We start from the raw sequence: 9614 nt of genomic DNA, 5'->3' as shown, positions 1-9614 counted from the left end.
GTTATAAAAATTTATTAAATTAATTAAAGCAGGACATTAATTATTAATCAATCGTTAAAAAGGTCTACTTATAAAAATGTGTTTGGAGCAACGATTTCAAAATAGGAACAGTTTGCCAGCCTAATTTCTACAGGTAAGGAGTTCCAGAGCTTCGGTGCTCTGATGGCAAATGCCCAGTCGCCCTTGGTAACCAGCCTAGATCTAGGAATGACTAATAAAGGTGCTCTTGATGATCTAAGATTCAGCTCGGAGCATAAGGGGTTAAAAGTTCTTTAATGTAAGGGGGGGGGGGGGGGGGGGCTGGACCGTGTTGTGTTTTAAAAGTTTTTTTAAATAATTTTTAAATCAACCCTGTAAGTAACGGGCAGCAAATGGAGGGAGGAAAGGATTGGGGTAATGTTGGACCTGCAGTTTGCATTTGTTAAAATCTGAGCAGCAGCATTCTGCACTTGTTGGAGTCTGGCCATTGAGGACTGACTCAGGCAAGTGAAAAGTGAGTTGCAGTAGCCCAAACGTGAAAAGACAAAGGCATGAATAAGATTCTCTAGATCAGGGAAAGACAGAGTTGAATTAATTTACTAATGTTTCTTAGCTGGTAGTAGCAGGATTTAATGAGATTATTGATGTGCAGAATGAAGTTAAGATGTGAATCAAATGTAACACCTACATTTCCACCTGTAGATTTTATATTGGGTGTTAGACCGGACCAAAGAGCGGCTTGAATTTGCTTGCTATATGATCAGGGCCAAAGAAAATTACCTCTTGTCTTCCCTGTATTAAGCTGCAGACAACGACAGTTCATCCATTTCTCAATGGGGGCCATGCACTCCACTAAATTCTTTAAGCGGCTGATATTGTCTGACCTGAAGGACAGGTACATTTGCACATTATCAGCATAACAGTGATAGGAGACCCCCTCAAAGTGATTCATAATATTTCCTAATGGGAGCATATGCAGGGAAAACAAGACTGGACCAAGAATTGAGTCCTGTGGCAGACCGTACGTCATGGGGGCCGAGGAAGAAACAAAATGATCAATTGAGACAGAGAATCCTCTATTTGACAGGTATGACCCAAACCATCTGAGTGCGGTTCCGGTGATGCCAACAAACTGATTAGGTCTATTGGCTAGAATTTTATGATCAATAGTATCAAATGCTGCGCTTAGGTCCAACAGCAATATAACCAAACATTCCCCATTATCAGCACTCATCAGCAAATCGTTTGTAGCCCTGATAAGAGCAGTTTCGGTACTGTGTCGTTGGAAGAACCCTGATTGAAACTTGTCACAGATTTCATTGTTGTTTAAAACAGATGTGAGCTGGCTAAAAAAAAAACACCTTTTCAACCTTTTCAAGAACCTTAGATATTAACGAGAGTTTGGAAATGGGTCTATAATTCTCTGGAAGTGATAGATCAAGGTTAGGCTTTTTGAGTAAGGGCTGGATGCTTGCTTGTTTAAAATGATTGGGAACAGTTAATGATGTAAAGTAAGCTGGGGCCAATTGTACCAATAACCTCTTTCAGGAGTGAGGTGGGTAAGATATCAATAGGGCTTGAGGTGGTACGCATGTGAGACACAGTATCGATAAGCTCAGTAAGAGAAATTAATTGAAAATGGCTGAGCAGTTCAGAGCGGACAGGATAATCATAAATATGTGCAGTTGTTGGTACAATATTAGACCTAATATTCATGATTTTTTTTTGAGGGAAAAAGAGAAGAACTTTTCACAGTCAGCATTTGAGGAAGCTGACAGAGCTCGGGGGGCAGGGTTAATAAAACCCTTTTCACACATACGGAAATCTCTTGAAAAAATCCGGAGATTAGGCTCCCCGGAGGGGCTTTAGGCTATATGTGAACACACACAGCCAAATTTTTCACGCAGACTTTACCCGGAGTTACTCCGACCAGACCCCTAGTATATTTTTCGCAGAAAGTCCGAGTGAGAACGCCGCAGAAAATTCTCCGGGGAATTCACCTCGAGCCAATGGGAAGAGTATGACATTTATACAGTGACTGCCACACAGTGCATAAAGTGTCTGCACGTGACCACTACGATCTCGGTGCACGTAATTAAAAGGTTGCATTATGTTTTCTGTTCATCAGTATATTGTTCTCCGCTCTTTTGTGGATGTTGTCATTCCATTGGACTACACATAGCATTGATTTAAAGTCAAATATTCTCATTATAGCATCGTGTAGCGGACTCTGTTGCTTCGGCCGCTACTTCTAAAGCTATTAACTAAGTCAACTAAGCCACTGTGTTGAGATAGTAAAGATGGAGTTTGGTTTAGTTGGCCAAGGGAATGAGAATTTGAAAATTTAGAAGCACTATGTTCATTAAAGATACGTGAACAAATAGTAACGCTGGGGTATTTTGGGGCAGTATCAAACACAGTGCTGAAGTAGACACACAAATGATCTGAGATAAAAACGTTTTCCAAGGCCAAACCTAGAGTAAAATCTAATGTGTGGCCCCTGTTGTGAGTTGGCCCAGATACATGCTGTACTAGGTTACTCAGTGAGTTTTAAAAACTCAGTTGAAAGACCATTAGAGGGATCATCAATATGGATATTAAAGTCACCAGCAATAATAAGTTTGTCAAAGCCAGCAAACGATAAAAGTTCAGAAAATTCATTTAAAAAACTACCATTGGAGCCGGAGTCCCTATGGCAATATTCAACGTCTTCAACAAACTGATAACAAAGTTTAGATGGCAGAACAAGAAACCAAGAGTAAGACTTAAGATACTATTACTACCAAAGCAAAAGGGGGGGCTTAATTTACCTAACCTCAAATACTACCACTGGGCGGCACAACTGCAGACCTTAATAGCAAGGATAACTAACAATATTATTACTGGCCTGGTCAGTATAGAACAAAATTCATGTCCAGACATCCCTTTAGGGGAGCTTCCATTTCTAAGCCAAGTGAACTGGAAGAAGTTAAAAAATAGAGAATGAATGGATAAAATTCACAATGAAGACTTGGCTGGATATAAAAAAAAACAATTTCATCTTTTTAATTCCAGGACATTTAAAATTGTAGCTATTCCAGGTTTTTTACCTATTAAAACTGTTAACGGCTTCAGAAAATGGTCGGACAAAGGTTTAACTATCGTTATTCAGCTCTGTCAAGGGGAAGTATTGACATCTTACGAACACCTCCAGAGAGAATTTGGTTTATTAGGGATGGATGTTTTAAGATTTCTCCAGTTACGACACTATCTACAGACGCATTAAGACTAGGAGCTGGTATGTAAGATCGAGTTTAGAAAGAATCTTTATGTTGACTATGGAAGGAGTGTTGAAAAAGAATCTGATTTCCCATCTCTACAGATGGTTTCAGGGTAAGGACACAGGAGACACTTTACAAATGAAACAGAAATGGGCATTAGAAATGAATACTATTATTACTGATGAAATGTGGGAAAAGACATGTCTTTCTGTGCATAAACTAACAAGCAGTCCTACCTGGAGGGAGTCTGAATGAGAATATTTAAAACCACTCCCGTGATGGCGAGATACAGCAACACATCTGAGCTTTACTGGAGAGAGTGCGGGAAGATAGGAGACCATATTCATAAAATCTGGGATTGTCCCAAATTGAATAAATGGAGACATATTCAGGCAGAGACCACAACAATTCTGGGGCTTGATTTGTCATTAGAACCAGCATTTTTTTTATACTGGGGAACACTCAAGAAGAAATAAACACAAAAAAAACAGACATATTTACTCTGAGTGTTGCAAAAAATTATTACGGTGTTGTGGAGAAATGTAAAGCCACCTACTGTACAACAATGGAGGGAAAGGTTAAAAAAATAAATGGGAACCGGTACTACTTCATTTGCAAAGATACATTAAGATCACAACTGCATAACTCAATTAGATGGGCACTGGGAATGTACTTTCTACATGCAATAGGTGTTGGACAGAGGAAGTCAAGAATATGAGGATACATATGCTTAAACATATGGGGTATTAAGTATTGGCTGAATTGAAGTTTTGAGAGATACCTGTGCATGTGGTACATTTATGAACTGACCAGATAAAAGATTATCAGTGTCTTATGTTTTGTTTTTCCACCTGCTGTATGACCCATATTTTGTTTGTTTTTGTACATATACTTGATGATTGAAATGAACAAAGCAACTTTGAAATAAAGCTCAAGTTAAAAAACAACAAAAAAAAAAATATCCATTGTGTCCAGGCGTGTGGTAGATCATTAAAGAGTGACTAAACCCTGAAACCACTTTTTTCAACTATAAACCTCTGTATCTGAGTATTAAGTAGTGTTATGGATCAATCCAAGTCCCAATCTCGACATTTGAGTACAAAGTATTGAAATTTGAAATATTGTGTTAGAAATGTGCAGAGTGTCTGCCCTTCCGTTTGAAAAACTCTAACGGCTGTGTGGAGTACAGTACTACGTAGGAGTGAATTACTACGTCACCAAATCTATAAAAGCCTGGTCACCCGACTCAGCGAACTGTGGGGAGTCAAGTGTGTGTGTGTATTTGTGTGTGTGGGGCAAACATCGTATCATGTTGCGGCTGATAAAGGTGCGAAAGGAGTGAGTGGGCGAGTTTACCCCCGTGCCCCCCTCCCTCTCCAAGTTGATACATTGACATTCTAAAAGCATTTTTTGAAATTCCAGGGTAGAGCAGTACAGCTGAAAATATGAGGTTTAGTTACTCTTTAAACAGTGGGTGAAGTGCAGCAGATTTTAAATATTGAGGCCTCAAAGCTAGAGAATGTATCTGTTGAAATAGGGCAACAATTAAAACAATTTTAAAAGACAACAGCTAGACCACCACCTCGACCACTTGCTCTGGGTGAGCTGAAGTAGTTGTAATTAGTAGGACATAGCTCAAGCATCTGGCTGTGGTCGCCAGGTAACAGCCAGGTCTCAGTTAAAAATAAAACGTCTAGATTCTTGGAGGAAATAAAATCGTTCAGAATTAAATATTTTTTACGTTTCTTACGTTCAAGAGAGCCAATTCCACAGGGATACTTTGGTGGCTAGAGGGGGTGGTCTCTATAGGGACTAAGGTACAGATCCTAGGGGCTGTAGGCATATTGATGTTATTTTTTAAGGCCTATTGTTGATTACAACATGTGTATCAAATGTTGTTGTATTTTGACATAAGGGAGTATAGGGCTAACAGCTGGTAGTTGACAGAGAATGCCACATGAGGGAGGTGGTGAGCATTTTTCAGGATGGGGTTGTGACTGTGTCAAAGTATGTACACCCAAACTGCTAGGATGATATTCCATCTCTCCCATAAAAGGAGGGGCGATTCCAAAAGAGGTTAAAATGATCAATGAAAGCAGGACTATTATGGACTGCCCAGGTAGACTGCAGCCATGTGTGGAGACTGAGGATGCGACAAAAACGACCGGCACCTCGGCCTAGTGGAGGAATGGGGCCGGAGACAAAAACACACCTGCCACATGAATCCAGCGAGCAAAGGCGTCTGTTAAAGTCATATTTTAATATTTCTGAAGATCGCTTTGAAACATCATTGCAGCCGATATGTAAGATGATGTTCGTAACGCGTGGGTGTTTTGTCAAGAGACTGGGGATCCTATCCAATATAACCAAGACCATAGCGCCTTGAAAACAGTATGTCACAGCTGATCTTCTCCTGACATGCCCCACTATGGAATCACCAATAACCAAGGTGTTCGGCTCCATCGCTAGCGATGCAGGATCCGCTCGCTGCAAGGAAGCAGGTGAGGGAGGATGATTTGCTGCATATCGCCGCGAAGCCAGAGTGTAGTTCGGCTTCGAACGGTGCGTAGTGGGACGGGAAAAGGCCCCCCGCAGGGTTCGGTGGAGAAGCCCAGGTAGGTGGAAATCCAGCAGGGTTGCATAGTACCATGTAGACTGAACATTTCATATCGACTTTCCAACTGGATTTCCGTGTTTGAGGGGGTGTGATAAAAGATGCATATTGAATAGAGAAGTCAGGACAAGAAATGACACTGTTGATGGAATGTGTGAGCTTTGTGGGCCTCTATTTTACATAGTATTTCCTGGTGGCTATGACTGACTCTGAATACTGGAAATGGGGGATTGTCAAATGGACTGATCATGAATTCTTCTTTGACCTCTTTTTCCAATAGGGAGTTGACAATTTCAGATTGATGATATTATTGCTGACATCACTGGGGCAGACCAACTGAAGGGGTTTTAATTCTGAGAAATGTTTTCTTTCTAATCGTTTCTTTTATATTTAAGTTACTGGTGCAATATCACTTAATTATTGAAAGTTAATTTGGTTTAGTAAATGATCTGAGGTTAATTTAAGGGTTTATTTTGATTTCTTTGCTTCAAGAGAAAAGTGTAAACCCACTATTTGAGTTGTGCTGCACCCAGCATCAGTGGCTACAAGCCTGTAACCAATCATCATTATGATGTGAGCTCTGAATCAACAAATAAACATCAAGTTCCTGGTTGAGAGCACACCAAAACAACAAAAGCCTAAACATGCAATTCTAAAAAACAAATGTAACAGGAAATGTATGTGCCTCCTGGAAATGTACTAGACTGTTAGTGATGCACACGAAGATTATAATTACAGATCCTCCCTGGATCCGCACCGAGAACTGTCCTTATCAGGTTTCTTTCTTATCTTAGCATAGCCACAGTGGGTGCGTCATAACTTTGTAACTGAATGTCTATATAGTGTGGAGTCGGACTGCCCTTCTCTGGGCTATGCTGAAGACTTATCTTTCAATCTGTACATTTGCTCTTCCTATTTGCAAAAGGAATAATAAAATGCCAACAAATACAACTGAATGACTCAAAGATCTTTTATTAAACAATCTCTCATTACAGAAATTTCCAGCACATCTATCAATTCATGATCTCCAGTTCAGGGGACACTTAAGGGCCCAAAAAACAAATGATGATCCAAACGCAAAATCAGAAATATTCCAGTAGATGTAAAGTCATTTAATTGAGATAAAAGGAAGGCTAGATATAAGTCTATAGTTAGCTAATGTTATCGAATCAAGAGTAGGCTTTTTAAAAAGAGGTTTAAGTACTTACAGTCTCACCTTTCACTACAGTCAAACGAACCATGTTGAGAGACCACATTCCTGTAGTTCAGATGTCATTCTCAATCTTTCACCATATGCTCTCATCATGTTGAGTAAGGAGGTGTCTGTTTGTAACCGTAACCCAGAGACTCTGCTGCCCAAATCTGGAGTTTTTAATGCTCAGATGCAGACCCTTTCACCTGCCAAGAGAATTCACCGCAGTGTTCATCGCAGCAGTATATGTTCACCCCCGGGCTAACGCCAAACTAGCCATGAGCATACTGCTTGACAACATCACCAGACAGCAAAAGAAACACCCAGATGGCATCTTTATTGTGGCAGAAGACTTCAATCACTCCAATCCTAAATCTGTAATGCCAAGATTTTACTAAATGTGGACATTACAACAATGACCAGCAGGACACTTGACCAGGTATTTACAAACATCCCTGGTGCATATAGGGCACACTCATCCCCCCATCTTGGACAATCTGATCACCTATCCCTGTTCCTGACACCAGCCTACAAACCCCTCATCAGCAGATCAAAACCCACAATAAAGACAGTGCAGGTCTGGAGTGAGGAGGCCTCTTCTGCACTCCAGGTCTGCTTCGAGGACACCATGTGGGAGCTCTTTGAGGAACCAGACATCAAGCTCCACACCTCATCAGTACTGTCTTACATTAACTTCTGCATGGACAATGTGAACACGAAGAAGCAGGTCAAAGTATTTCCCAACCAAAAACCCTGGTTCAACAACAGCGTGGGAGTGCTGCTCAAAGCCAGGAATGCAGCATTCAGATCAAGGGACAAAGACAGCAGAGCAAGAGCAGACTTAAACAGGGGCATCAAAACTGCTAAATTACAATACAAGCAGCAGATTGAGGACAACTTCAATGACAACAACCACCGCTCCATGTGGAAAGGCATCAGGAACATTACAGACAACAAACAAAGCCACAACACCCCCACCCCCATCTACACCTCCCTCCCAGACCAGCCCAACTCATTCTTTGCTCGCTTTGCGGACAACACTAACAAAGAAACCCCCCCCGACCAGCCACTCATCCTGCAGACTCGTCAGGCGAAGGGGGCCCTCCTCAGCATAGACTGCAGCAAAGCAGCAGGGCCAGCCAGAGTCCCTGGACGAGCGCTGAAGCTTGTGCAGACCAGCTTGCTGCAGTCTTCACACCAATCTTCAACAAGTCACTACAACAAGCCACAGTCCCCACCTGCCTGAAAACAGCAACAATTGTCCCAGTGCCCAAAACATCGGCAATCTCAAGCCTCAATGATTTCTGGCTAGTTGCCCTGACTCCAGTAATCATGAAATGCATGGAGAGACTGGTACTGTCACACATCAAATCCTGCAATTCCCTCTGGTTTTGATCAACACCAGTTCACTTACAAGGCCAACAGATCCACAGACGATGCCATCTCACTCGCACTGCACACTGCCCTAACCCACCTGGAACAGCCTAACACCTACGACTTCAGCTCTACATTCAACTCCATCCAGCTCAGCAAACTGGTCAGCAAACTGCACACATTGCAGTTAGGAACTCCCCTCTGTCTGTGGATCCATGACTTTCTAACCAACAGACCTCAACATGTCAGACTGGGAGACAGCATCTCCTCCACCATCATCCTCAACACCGGTGTACCCTAGAGCTGCGTCCTCAGTCCAATCCTCTACTCCCTGTACACCCATGACTGCACACCCACCTCCAACACCTTCTTCAAATTTGCAGACGACACCACCATTGTAGGACTGATCTCCAACAACAACGAGGCGGCCTGCAGAGAGGAGGTCCAAACGTTCTCTGTGTGGTGTGAAAACAACAACCTGCAACTCAACACAAAGAAAACCAAGGATATAATTATCGACTACAGAAAAAAACAAAAAACACTCCACAACAGTCTGCACATAAACCAGGAAGAGGTGGAACGTGTCGCCAACTTCAAGTTCCTGGGAGTTCACCTCTCAGAGGACTCTGAGCTGGATCCTGAACACCTCACACATAATAAAGAAAGCCCAGCAATGGACACTGTCTGTTCAACACCCTTCCCTCAGGCAGACTCAGGACCATCCGAACACGAACAAACAGACTAAGAAACAGCTTCTATCCCAGAGCTGTGGACAAACTCCTTAACCCATAAACTGTGCAATAATTACCTTACTGCTGCGAACTGTCCACTACTTTCTTGTGCAATAACTTTTGATACACTGCTTTAAAACTGTTGTTTATTGATTTACTCAGTCACTGCACTTTAACTGTCTATTTATTCATTCAATCACTGCTCTATATCTGTTTTATTTATTATATCTCTTGTATTTATTCATTCATTCACTGTACAATAATAACTATACATATTTATTATATATAATATAACTGCAATATAACTTATTCGTCCTATATCTCTCTATATATGTCCACTTACCCAGGCACTGCACATAAATACTTGGATATTCATTCAGCCACCACACTGTTTATTATCTACTCACTCATCATTTACTCAAATGTACATAACTACAAATATATTTGTATGTGAACCTATTTTG

This window comes from Labrus bergylta, chromosome 23, assembly GCF_963930695.1.
Source record: "Labrus bergylta chromosome 23, fLabBer1.1, whole genome shotgun sequence".
NCBI lineage: Eukaryota > Metazoa > Chordata > Actinopteri > Labriformes > Labridae > Labrus > Labrus bergylta.
Note: the sequence above shows the minus strand (reverse complement) of the source record.